Below are 12419 nucleotides of genomic sequence, written 5' to 3'. Positions count from 1 at the left end.
ACTGGACCCTGCCATGGGTCTGAGGTGCCAGCACAGCACCCCTGCCCCCAGCACCTCACCTTCCTGGCAGCAGCCACTCTCCGTGTCTCGCTGATGTCACACACGGAGGAAGGACAGCTCATGACGCAGTGAGTGCCAGCAGAGCCAGCCATGAGACGCTGTTTCCTATGCTGGGGGAGCACAGAAGCCATAAGTCAGCGGGAATGCTCTTTGCACTGATGCCAGGCAGATTTATGACAGCACAGGCACTGCTGTGCCGGTCCCAGCATCCCCTCCCGCCGCCCGTGCCAGGAGCAGTCCCCAGTGCGAGTGTCTCCATGGGCAGCACCCTGCCCCTGCTCACCCACCAGTGGCAGGTGACACCCAGCACCCTACCCAGTATTCCAGGGCAGGTGGGACCCATATTTTGCCCTGCTGGAGCAGCAGAGGGGATGCTGGACTGAGCAGACAGAGAGCCCATCTGCTCCTGACGGCCTGGCTGTCCCTGCACGCGGGATCCTGTGCTGCAAGGCAGCCCCAGTCCTGCAGGATGACCCTGTCCTCCCTCCTCTTGTCACAGCCCCTCTTTGGGCACCTTGCAGCTCAGCCTGTTTGCAAACAGCCTCGTGCAGCTCTGGCACACAGCGGGAGTACCACACATAACCTGGGTATCCCTTGCCCAGGAGTTTTACGTGGCTCCCCTGGCTGCTGCCCTGGTGTAGGTGGCCACCCTGGGGGCTCTGGCAGCAGGTAGGAGCTCAGCCCATGCCAGAACACAGAGGAGCTGCCAAGTCACCCATTTTCCATTTCCAGGGTGAAGTGCCTGCCTGAGGACCAGGACTTTGCCCATTTGGACCATGACAGACATTGCCTCTTGAAATCCATCTCTGGATTTGAGTGTCCCAATGACACATCCAGCAGTTTATTCCCATGCACAGGGAGAGATGAATCTCATCCTCAGTATCCCCAAGCCCCTGCCTGGCTGCCCAGGCAGGTCTTCTCTTCCACAGAAAGCTCTTTGTGGCAAGGTCAATAATTGCTCACAACGATGCCTCTGTCAGATTTGGTTTTGATCAGCAAAAAACCCAGTTCTTCCATATCTCCCTTGCCATCCTGAGCTCATGCTACCTCAGAAGGGACAGAAAGTTAAATTCACATAGGTAAGAAAAGCCAGGTGCCTCCTGCTTGCAGAGCCACAGCAAACAGGCACCTCGCAGCTCCCCTGTGACACCAGGAATCCCACCTACTACCAGCACAGCTCCTGATTTCTCTGTTAGCTCTAACTCTTACTCCTTCCCAAAATCAAGTATCCTGTGGGCTGCTGGGGGCAAGGGGCTTGCTGGAGGTGCCAGTTCACCCAGCAAGACTAACCTCAGTTTCTACCCACTTCCCATGGAACAAGCCTGGCCTCCACTGCTACACCCTGCTGGGGACATAGTGACCAGGTGGCAGTGCCTGGTCTCCTCCCTCCCGTCCAGCACCCTACAGGCTGCTCCACCACCTTCCTTCTCCCCAAAATTCCAGCCCTGCTGCTGTGACAACCCTGCATCAGCCCAAGGAGCTGCCAGGCCCGTAACGTGGAACCCTAAGACAGGCAGGGAGGGTGGCAGATCCACTCACAGCATGGCTGGTGCTGTGAGAGCAGGCACAGCTCCTGCACGCTGCCACTGCGTGGCTCCGCACCAGAGACTGCTTATGGAGGCTGTGCAGGTCTGTCCGGTGGCACTGGAGGTCCAGCCTCCAACGTGGACAAAGTGGACTTGTTCCCAGCTGTCTGTCACACCCCAGACACACTCACTCTGCCCAAGGGAGGGCTTAGCTTCGGGCACCAGAGCTCAAATCCTGGTGAGCACTGCCATGGCAGCTCTCCTCCCTTGGGCTCAGGTTTCTGAGAGTTCAGAAACCCTGGAAAGAGTACTGCTGGCCTCTCCCACCAGCACCAGCTGGCACAGGTAAGTGTCCCAGCATTCCTTTCCATGCTTTTGCTTATGGGGATGAAGGCAGAGATCCTGCTTGCCTCCTCCTGTGACCACAGTTTTCTGCACCTGAGCCCCTCAGCTGCCCACACACCACCCATCTCCCCAGGCCAACAAGTTCTAGCCTGTATTTTCACTACCCTCAGGACAAACAGCTCAGGCATCCAGGCAATAAGATCCTCCTCTGTTGTATTGGAAGTTTTCCAGGCACCATCATGGTCCTCTGGAGATGTTTAGGGATTTTTGCTGCCAGTCCACTTAGGGACACTCACCACTTACATGACAAGAAACCACTAGATCCTTTCCAGACCCTGACCAGAGTGTAGTGCTGGTATCTCTGTTTGCCCCTGGGATGGAAGACACTTGCATGGGGCTGGAGAGCAACCAGCCATGGTAGAAACCACCCAGACACCACTCCAAGCCTTCCCCAGAGAGACTTGTGTCCAACCCCAGCAGCTGGTAGGAGGGATGTGACAGCCAAGGCAGATGTGACACTGATGGCAGCTCCTGGTCCACGTCCCACTGGCACATCAGCCTCCCAGGGCTCTGTGCAGAAGCAGGAGGAGCATTTCCAGCTTGTACTTGTTAAGGAATGGAGGGAACAACCTCCAAAGTGCTCCATGTGTAGGGACAGATTGCTCCAAGTGCCTGTGGACACTGCCTTCCCACTGCTCTCTCCACCTGAAGGCAGCACTGGCTGGTAACTCCCAGCACTGACCAGTCCATGTGGGAATGCCCCCCATTACAGCCCAGTGGGTGCAAGCAACAGCAAAGATGAAGAGAAGGGGATGGATGCTTGTGGCAAGCACATTTCTCTCTCTCTCAGGATTTTTATAAAGGTGCACAGAGAGAAGTGAAAGAGAAAACAATTTCTATTTCTGCTCCTTGTTTTTCTCTTGTGGAATGTGTTTGGAGATTGTTTACCTAGAGCGAATGCCTGGCTGGATCACAGTGGATTGTTTGGGCCTGATGGCAGATCAGATCCACCTGTGTCTGGGCTCTGGAGAACAGGGTCATGAGTTGTGAGGAGTTAGATAGGATAGTTAGAGAGAGTAGCATGTAGTTTTTAGTATCCTCTTTTATATAGTATATTAATGTATCATAGCATAATTATAATAAAGAAATCATTCAGCCTTCTGAAATAAGTCAGACATCATCATTCTTCCCATTGGGTTCACCGACATCTACAACAGATGCTCAAAGGTGGCTGCTGACCATGGTGGAAGTGGGCACAAGATTCAAGGGGGCATTGAAATATTGGTAATAAAGAAAGTCAGACCAAGGAAATATGACCTGAAAGAAGCAGTTAAGCCTCCAGAGAGAAAATGCACGGCATGGCATGGATTGAGGCTGGATATCTGCACAGGGAGCCAGACCCACCTGATCCACCCAGTGCCCCTCTCCCACCTGTCCCCAGGTGAGCAGAGCACTCGCTGCAGGCTGGGACACAGCCAAGCAATGCTCAGAGAAGGTGTCCAAGCTGGATGGAGGCCCCGGACACAAGCTCTTTGGGGCAGGGACTACACCTTTTGCCTCCTCTCCATCTGCCCCGGTGCCCAGCTGAAGAGCTGGCAGGACAGCAATGCCCTGCAAGCCATGGCAGGAGCAGGGGAACCAGAGCTGTGGCTGTGCCAGCCTCTCCAGCACTTGTGGCATGACTGATGGCAGGAGGATATTGATGACACCACAGCAGCTGCCCTTCCTACATCTCCTTCAGCGCTGTTCCTTTCCATAACTCCAATTAATATCACAAACCTCTATCAGGAGTCTTTTCAGACTCCGAGTTGCTTGGAAACTGCTGCAGCGACCGACAGCTGCTGCCAGGAGGGCTCAACGCCAGCCCACTCCCCAGGGCTGCCACCACGGAACCTGGTGGAACAACCATGCTCCATTCCCTGGCACGTGCCAGGAGCCAGAGGATTCAGGGATGAGCTGGGAGCAGCTTTGACACGCGCCAGGGATGAGAGAGCCTGGAAAGGCTCGAGGTAGTGAGGCTTGGTTTAGGACTTGGAGATCCCACAGCTAAGGCTTCAAAATGTTCCCAGCCCGAGGGTAAGGGAGAGTTTCCAGAAAAACATTCATGGAAAAACGTGCTCAGCCTCACAAGATTTATTTGGCCAAATCTGGACATTGAATTCAATCATAAAGAAGTTAGAGAGAGGGTTTTGATTTATGGACAAAGTATTGGTGTGGGCTTAATGGTGAAGTCACTGAAACCTCCATAATACTCTATGAATAATCAGGTATCTCTTCCAATTTATAGTGTACCATAAAGTGTTGCTACAGTTTTGGAGACAGTACTTTTTTTTATACTATAGCAATGACAAAAAGCATATTTTTCTGCAGGAATGGCAGTGTAAGTATATTTATCCACTGGCCAGAATTCTGTGATATACTTTCCTCTCTAATGGCTGTACAAACATACATACATCCCAGATTTATACCCAGATTTTCCATACTTTGCTTTGAAATTTGCATAATATGCGAAAATTTCTATATAAAATGGGGAAGAGCGCGGAGCTGCTCCTGCCAAACCAGCCGCTGGAATCCGGCACTTCTCCGTCTCGCACCGCTCGTGTTTCCCCACAGTGACAGTACCCTGGGGATCCTGGAGCTGCCTTGGGGATCCCACCTTTTAGCTCAGCACTCCCAGGGAGAAGGAAAGCTGAAGGGGAGGTGGATGAGGACCCCAGTGCAGGAATCCCCAAGGGAAGAAGTGTGAGGGGAGTAGGTTCTGCCAGTGCTGGTAAAGGCATCTCCAACACCATCCCACCTGACAGCTTCCTCCATCGCCCCAGTGAAGCACTGCCTTTTCTTCGTGAAAAAATGTTGTGGAATTAGAAATCTGATTGATATGAATATGTAACAAAGCTGCTTTATTAATAGCAGCTGCATTATCAGTTTGCTCCCTGCTATTGGCAGGAGATCTGGGACAATATGTGGTTTGAACGCTAAAGAGAAATGCATCCCGCAAAGGCAGCGGCTGCGAGATAATTTCGTTTCTTTTCCTGTGGAGCTGGCCAGGGTGACACGGATGCATCGCATCACTCTTCCTGCCTGGTCACAGGAGCAGGCTCTGGGATGGCTCCACAGTGTGCATGGTCCCGAACACACCCACAGCCATCTGCAAAAGGATTTATGTTCAGTGCCCCCAGCACAGGCAGGAGACACCCCTCCAAGCCAGGGACCACCACAGCCAGCTTTAACCTCTGCAAATTGAGGTCATTTGGTGCAGAGCATCATGCAAATCTCCCTGGCATGGGTAATAAACTCCCTTTGCAGTTTGCTTTCCTTACTCCCCCCATCAACACCCTGGAGGCATTAATGAAAACAAGATTACAAAGGAGATTGGATTGGACATATATCTGGTGTGCTATTTTAGCTGTAAATTATGCCAGCTTCATAAAACCCCAACTGTTCTTTTCCGAGTTCCCTGCATAGATTGGCTGGCTAAGATCAAGCAACCGGCACTCGCTGCGGGCAGGCACTGTCTAGAAAATTGCTGAGAGGGTCCAAACAGGAGCAAGATCGTACAGTGCTGCATACCCACACACATTTATACGCATGGAAACATAGGCATGACAGCCAAGAACTTCCCGTGCCCACTGATCAGCTAAAGTGACACACCCAGGTCTTACAGGCCCCAACCCGCCAGGCTTTGGCGAGCCGACCCTGCAGATCATCTGTGCTGCTTCAGCTGCCTGTGATAACGCTGCTGACACTTCCCTCAGCCTCAGCTCATCCCAGGAGGGAGCAGAGCATCAGGCAGCACGGTCCAAAGCAAGGCTGGACGCCAAGTGTGGGACCTGGGGCCGTGCTCTGTCACTGAGTGAGTGTGAGTTAGCACACGTGGCGAGGTGAGCAGGGCTGGCTGCTCTGGCAGCCACAGGGCTCCCAGCCCCAAGCTGGGCAATAGGGCTCTGCAGCAGCAGGGAAAAACTGCCCCAGCCCAAACTTTGCTACAGCAAAGCCAGCAGGAGGTTTTGCAGTTCTCATGAGCATCACTGTACCTTGGCTGTGCTCCACGACCCTGGAGGACAGAGCAGCCAGGGCACCAGCGCCCTGAGCGGCTCCAGGGAGAGCAGTGGTGCTGCACAGAAGGAAGGACACGGCTCTGATCACACCCTGCTCCAGTCCCTGGCCCTCTCCTGTCTGTCCCCACACAAGGGGCTGGCTCCATGCTATGCAGACATGTGCAGCGCAGGCGCCTTGGCAAACAGGGCCTTGAGCAGCGAGCCACGCACGAGCCGGCTGCTGCAAGCACTCTGCCACCTCCGAGGGACAAGGGCCACTCTGAGCCCTGAGGGAACAAAACCAGTGAAACCTCACAGCCCATGGGAACCCTCCTCCACGCACTGCCCGTTACCTGGAGGGAGACAGCTCGAGAGCGGCGGCACACTTCGCCTTTCCCGAGCAGGCATGGCAGCCAGCTGCCTTCCCGGCCACACTCCCATGGCTCCACCTGCTCAGAGCTCAGCCAGGTGCCACCACACTCCCCACACGTGTCGGCTCACAGCCTGCACCGCCAGCCCAGAGCTGGACACAAGGCAGTGCCCTCCCTGGCAGGATGGGTCCAGCCTCTCATCCATCCTCCTCTCCAGCCAGTCCCTCTGGGCGATGCTACAGCAGACTGAATTTTGCACGTCTATCCCAAGTCTCCCACGTGAAGAATTCCTGCAGGGTCGGTGACCTTTGAGGAGACCACACAATTTGTGGGCAGACATCTGCACGTGTTCTCCAAAGGCAGAGTCCAGAAGTCTCCCTGCAACCGCAGAGGCAAAGCAAGCTGGCAGAGGTCCTGCATCACAATGTCACGTGTCGGGAAGAAAGGGACACGTGTTCGAGAGTGGTCAAGGCAGCACAATAAAGCTGGTCAAATGTGAAAGGCCCATAACCAAAGACCTTGGGGTGCCTTGCCTTGCTCTCCAGTGGAGAGCTGCATCTTCCTCACATGGATTGCCACGTGTGTCCCTACCTGCAACAAGCCATCTCTGCGCGTCCCTCTGTGCCATTCACCAGCAGGAGCTGGCACAGGACTCGCCTGCGTGTGCATGTATCTATTGATACAAAACCAGGCTTCCTGGGCAATCAATAATGCTATTTAAGAGATAAGTCTTGCTATTGACTTGCTGTTGAGCCCAGCTCTTGCTTAATTTGAAAGAGAGGGAGAATGACGAGGGAGCTCAGAAGTGTTCCCAAAGTCACCAGGCATCTGTGTGCATGCTCAGGCTGTGCAGGCAGGGATGGAGGGGTCAGGGATGGAGGTATGGCAAGGCATGACAGTGGTTTTTCCACAGGGGAGGATCTGTGCACTCTTAAGGAGAAAAGGCCCATCTGTGAATGCAGGTGAGCACTTGCAGTACCGAGCAAAAATTAAATCTGGTCAGTGCAGCTGTGGCTGCACCAGATTTGAGGCTCCTCTACCACCCCACACCCAGCCACGGTGTTCTGATCATCTCTTCAAGTGGCATGAAAGAGCTTCTTGACTGCCAGATCCTCAAAGGTGGCTCCTGGCCATTATGTCTGTCCTGGCTGTAGAAGTCTCTGCTCTGGTACATGTAGGGCCTCTCCCAGCCCTCTCCTGGCTCCCCATTTTCAGGGAAGACAACTCCCACCATAACAGGTGGATGAGGAGCAGAGCATGAGCAGAGGATGAGCAGAGCTCACTCAGCCTCACAGGAAGCTGTGAAGCAGCTATCCCTCTCTTCCCTGTGGAGGACAGCCAGCCAGAAGGATTCATATCCAGCCAGATCAGAGATTTCCAGCCCTCCAAGAAGCAGGGAGCTGAACACAGCCCCAGAAGGAGCCACAGAAGAAGAAACACTCTGTTTTATGTGGATCAAGTGGGAAAAGGTGTGTCCTTCAACAAGCCAGAGGCAGCTTTCAGCTCACAGTGCCCAAGGCCACCGCTTAGATGAGCTGTATGACTTGATGGTGCCGTTTTTCCTTCCACGCTCCTAAGTGCTTCTCCCTGGCTGATGTGGATCCATGTCTCTGTCCCCTACTTTCAAAGCTGGAGCAGCCCAAAACCATGGGTGCTGTGGATGTGGAGGAGCACACCCAAACAAGCCCTGCTCTGTCAGGGAGCAAAAGGTCCCATTATATCAGCTCATCTCCCTCCTCCCATTGCAGCCTCTGACATCACCCAGGGATGTCTGGCGGAGGAAGGTGGCATCAAAAAGCATCTCAGCCCTGGGAGATTTGGGCTGTTTTCTGCCCCATGGTAGGAGAGATGGGAGCAGCCTTGCTGCCCCAGTGGTGATGGGAGGACTCCTTCTGTGGAAGACCCTCAGATGATCTGAGCCTTGCTCCAGCCAGGGTAAAGACTCCTCAAGGCAGCACCCAACTTGACCTTTATCTAAACACTTTTTTCATGACAAAATCACGAAGCCTGAGTGCTGGAACTGCCCTGGCAAAGGGCACAGAACTCATGGGCGTGAATCAGGAGAGAGGCTTGCCACTGATTTCAGTGGGAGGGAGGAAGGACCAGTGCTAAGGCAAAGCTGAGGACTTGAGGCTTTGTCCTTCAGTGTCAGGGTGCAGCCACCAAGCAAACAATAAAAGCATTTTCCTGCTGTCCTGGGGCTGGCATTGGAGGTAAAATCCCAGCTCTGCAGATCCACAGGCAAGTCCCAGAGCTCTGCTCAGCCCCAGCACTGCAGGTCAGCTCCCAGGAGCTCAGGTGATGAAGCTGGTGCAAAGAGCATCTTCTCTCCTGACTGCTTCCTACTCAGGGACCTTTCCTGTGCCAGACAGGGCTTTATGCTTCCAGTTCCAGTTCAAAGCTCAGGCTGCCTCGGTCTGAGGCAGAAATGAGCTCCAAAGCTCACTACAACCTCACTGTTGTTAACTGCAAGCATGCGGCTGCCCTCTGCCTTAGGAAGACTGAGGCCAACAGGTCCCTGTCCAGCCCAAAGATGTGTTGTGGCACCTCTTCCCTTGCCCAGCCTTATCTCCAGCACTGCACCCCTTGGTTTGCAGAGAGGGACCAGGCGTGAGCCCACTTCAGTTGCATCCCCACTGTGCTCCCCACACCTGCCACTGTGCAAGAGGACGTGGGTTTGCATCTGCTCCACGGGTCCATCCTTAACAAGTGATCCCAATTCTCTTGAGCTGATAAAGCTTCCTGGGCAGCCGAGTGAGCTGCTGGCAGCAGCACTGGCCCTTGGGGACAGCGCTGGGGACCTCACACCAGGACAAGCCACATCAGCTGGGGCTGCTGCGGGGACAGTGCTTGGTGCCAGCAGTGCTGAAGCCCTGGGAAGGGGCAGACACTCTCCAGCTGTGGGATACTGCTGGCTCAGTGCTATCCGTGGTGGAGCACCCAACCAGCAGCACCCTGTGCCCCCCTCATGGGCTGGTCCTGCAGCAATGCTGAAGTTGTGGCTTCCAAGCAGAGCTGCAGCACAGTGGCTGTTGCCATGCCAGTCAAGTGGGCAGCTGGCACGTTGAACTGTCAATCCAGGAGAGCAGCCACGCTACCAACCCCTGCCAGGGTGTCCCAGGGGGCTGATTTCCCCCACAGGCTCCTGCAGCAGCATCACAGAGCCCGAGGAGCTCAGCTGCTCTCAGCACCAAGCACTCCTCCACGCAGGCAGCCCCACAGCACCCGGAGCCGGTCCCCACCACTGCACAGCCCTGCACTGCCACAGCCCAGCTCCGGCCAGAAGCTGCTGACACACATGAGCAAAGGCTGGTCCCCACTGTCCTGGTGGCTGCGAGGTGACAGCCACAGTGGAAGGAGACAGCAGCAGGGCAGCAAACGCAAGTGGAAGTTCAGCATCACGGGGGTCCCCAGCCAGCAGCCAGAGAGTGGGGGGCTGCAGGCTCAGCCACAGGCTGGTCCTCCAAGGCACGGGGACACGGCACTGCCTGGGCAGGAAATGACCACAGGGGATGTCGGAGCCAAAAAACCTCCAACTTGTTATGAAGAAAAACGGGATGCTTTTCTGTTTGCTGCTCAGGTGCAGCAGGAACTCCTCACTGCAGGACAACATGGATGCCAGCAGCTCATGGATGGGTACGGAGGGCTGCTAAACCCGGGGAGCACCCTGCCAGGGTCTGTGCCCAGAACAGAGGCAGTGCCAGGCCTCCCCTGCACTCAGCACCTGCCTCCTCCCAAAGATGAGCCACAGGCTCAGCTTCCCTTGGGCTTGACCCAGAACCACTCTGCCCTCGAGGCAGTCTCATGCCAGCAGAGATTCCCACACACAAGAACACACATCCCAGCCCACCCTGGTGCAAACCAGCTTTCCTCTCCTCGACCTTTCCCTTGTGGACATGGGGAAACTGAGGCACCAGAAGGCTGAAGGTGGCATACAGCCCTCTGGTTGTCATCAGAGAAGAGAAAGGTGAGAATGTTTTCAAACTGCACTTCCTCAAAAGCAAGCCACGTCTCTCTACCAGCTCTGCTGCTGACAAGGAGGAAAACTCATCCCATCCAAATTGCTCTAAAATAGGAAAATGAGGAAAAACAACCAAACCCAAACAAGCCTCAAGCCAGAAGCCAAGTGCTTTTGTCTCTGTTCTTCCAGCTCAATCAGCCACACTTCATGATGGCAACTGCCATGATACCAGAATAATAGCAAGAACATTGTCACCCAGGAGCACGCCAAGGTGACCTGAGGGAGAAGGGGTGGAGATCCCTGTCCCGAGCCCCACTTTCTCTGATCAGCCTTCCCTACCCAGGGCCCGCCGTGGGCGAAAGCCATCTCAGGTCCGTGCGGTGCCCAGCTGCACCGATCCGATCCAGATCACGCGAGCCCCTCCAGCCGGATTCCTCCTCCCGTGCATTACGGCACGGACCTTCCGCGGCTGCACCGTGCGAGGGCTACCGAGGCAGCGACAGGGACACGGGGCAGGAAGGGGGTGCCCCGGCACCACCCCGGCACCAGCAGAAGGCCACAGGCGCGGGAGCTGACCCTGCGGGCTGGGCTGCCAGCGGAGGACGAGACAGAGCTCTGCTCCAGCTCCTCCTCGCCAGCGATGGCTTCTGGGCACCCCGCGCCCGGGGAGCCGGGCATCCCTTGTGACACGCCGCGGGGGAAGCGGAGCGGCCGGGCACCGGGACGCGAGGAGGTGCCGGGGAGGGGGCGGCATCTCCCGCCTCTCGCAGTCCCCTCGGTGCCGCCGGAGCATCCCGGGGCAGCCGGCGAACTCCCCGTGCGGCGCGCAGGACCGACGGGTGTCCCCGGGCACCGCTCGCCCCCGGCAAGGGCTCACCTGGGCTCCGCCGCCGCCGCTCCCTCAGGAAGCGCCGCGGGTGAGGCGGGCGCGGCGGGCGGGCAGGGCAGGGCTCCCGCAGCCCCCCGCCGCCGCCGCCCCCATGGCCCGCCGCGCTCAGCGCTCGGACGGGGCCCGCCGCCGCTGCTGCCGCCGGCCCGCAGCGCCCGCCCCCGCCATGCCGGCCCGGCCCGGCCCGGCCCGCTGCTCCCGTGCCCGCGGCGGCGGCGAGCGCGGTGCGCGGCTCTGCGGGGCGAGGGCAGGCGGCGGCTCGGCGGGGCGGGGCGGGACGCGGGGCGGGCGGAGGCGGGCGGACCCCCCTGGCCGGGGGCTGCGGAGCCCTCCCGCCCCCGCCCGGGAGCGGCGGGCATCGCCCCCGTGTCCCTGCCGGCTGCGCACGGACGGGCACTCTCGGTGCGTACCGGAGGGCCGGGACTCCGGCGGCGGTCACCGCAGGAGCCCCTCGCCCACCTCCTCACGCCCCGCGCGGTTGCGCCCCGGCCCCAGCCGCAGCATCTCTCCGGTGGCTCCCGCCGGGTGTCCCCGCTCCAGCCCCGCGCCGCTGGAGCCGGCCCGGCGGGCAGGCACCGCAAATCCCCGCACCTCCCGCGCCCCTTCCCGGCAGCCGGGTGCCTTCCCCAGCCTGCCCGGCCGCCCGCCTGCCGCGGCAGGGGCTCCTTCCCCGGGCAGCCGCCAGTTTGGAGCCGCCGCTGGCCTGCCCTGCGAGCCCCTCTGCCTGTGGCACTTCTCCTTTGATGCCGCTTGCCATGTTGTCATCGGATCGCTAAACATCATGAAACCCTTCTGCAGTGCTTCATTAGCTTTTGTGTTAATTACCTTTAGACATTATATATGATGTGCAAACATTGTCCCCTTACTCTTCATCCCCTTCTCCAAAGGCATGGGATAGTCTGCCTGCCTGTCCATAGGGAACTCCATGGTAACCACCCTCCCAGTCCTGGAGGGGAAAAAAATCAACAAAACCTCTTAAGGAAACTACATTATCAATGCATGAACGGAGGCTTGTGTGCATTTCTTACGAATAGATTGAGAAGCAAGGGCTGGGAGGTAGGTTACCATGGAATTGAGGAATTCAAGTGCACTATTAGCTGGCTAACGTACTCAAGAAAGAATAATAGATTTGCAAGCCACAAATTCCTCCTTTGAAAATAAGACTGACTTCCATCATATGACTTTCCACATCTTCCCATTCTATTCTTTATCAGAGCTTCAAGCAACTCA

General features: G+C 56.8%; 1 protein-coding gene across 3 annotated transcripts in view; it reads right to left on the bottom strand.

Moving 5' to 3' along the window:
- Window positions 1-11391, bottom strand: part of FRMPD3 (FERM and PDZ domain containing 3) — a 59023-nt gene extending 47632 nt beyond the window's left edge. For all 3 annotated transcript variants that reach the window (XM_068205225.1, XM_068205224.1, XM_068205228.1), the window contains exon 1: window positions 11178-11391. The gene's annotated coding sequence lies outside the window, so the exon portion shown is untranslated. The remainder of the gene's footprint in view (window positions 1-11177) is intronic.
- Between the last annotated feature and the right edge of the window lie 1028 nt (window positions 11392-12419).

This window comes from Anomalospiza imberbis, chromosome 14 (assembly GCF_031753505.1).
Source record: "Anomalospiza imberbis isolate Cuckoo-Finch-1a 21T00152 chromosome 14, ASM3175350v1, whole genome shotgun sequence".
In the NCBI taxonomy this organism is placed as follows: domain Eukaryota; kingdom Metazoa; phylum Chordata; class Aves; order Passeriformes; family Viduidae; genus Anomalospiza; species Anomalospiza imberbis.
The sequence above is the reverse complement of the archived record's forward strand: the minus strand, read 5'-3'. Positions and strand labels throughout refer to the sequence as shown.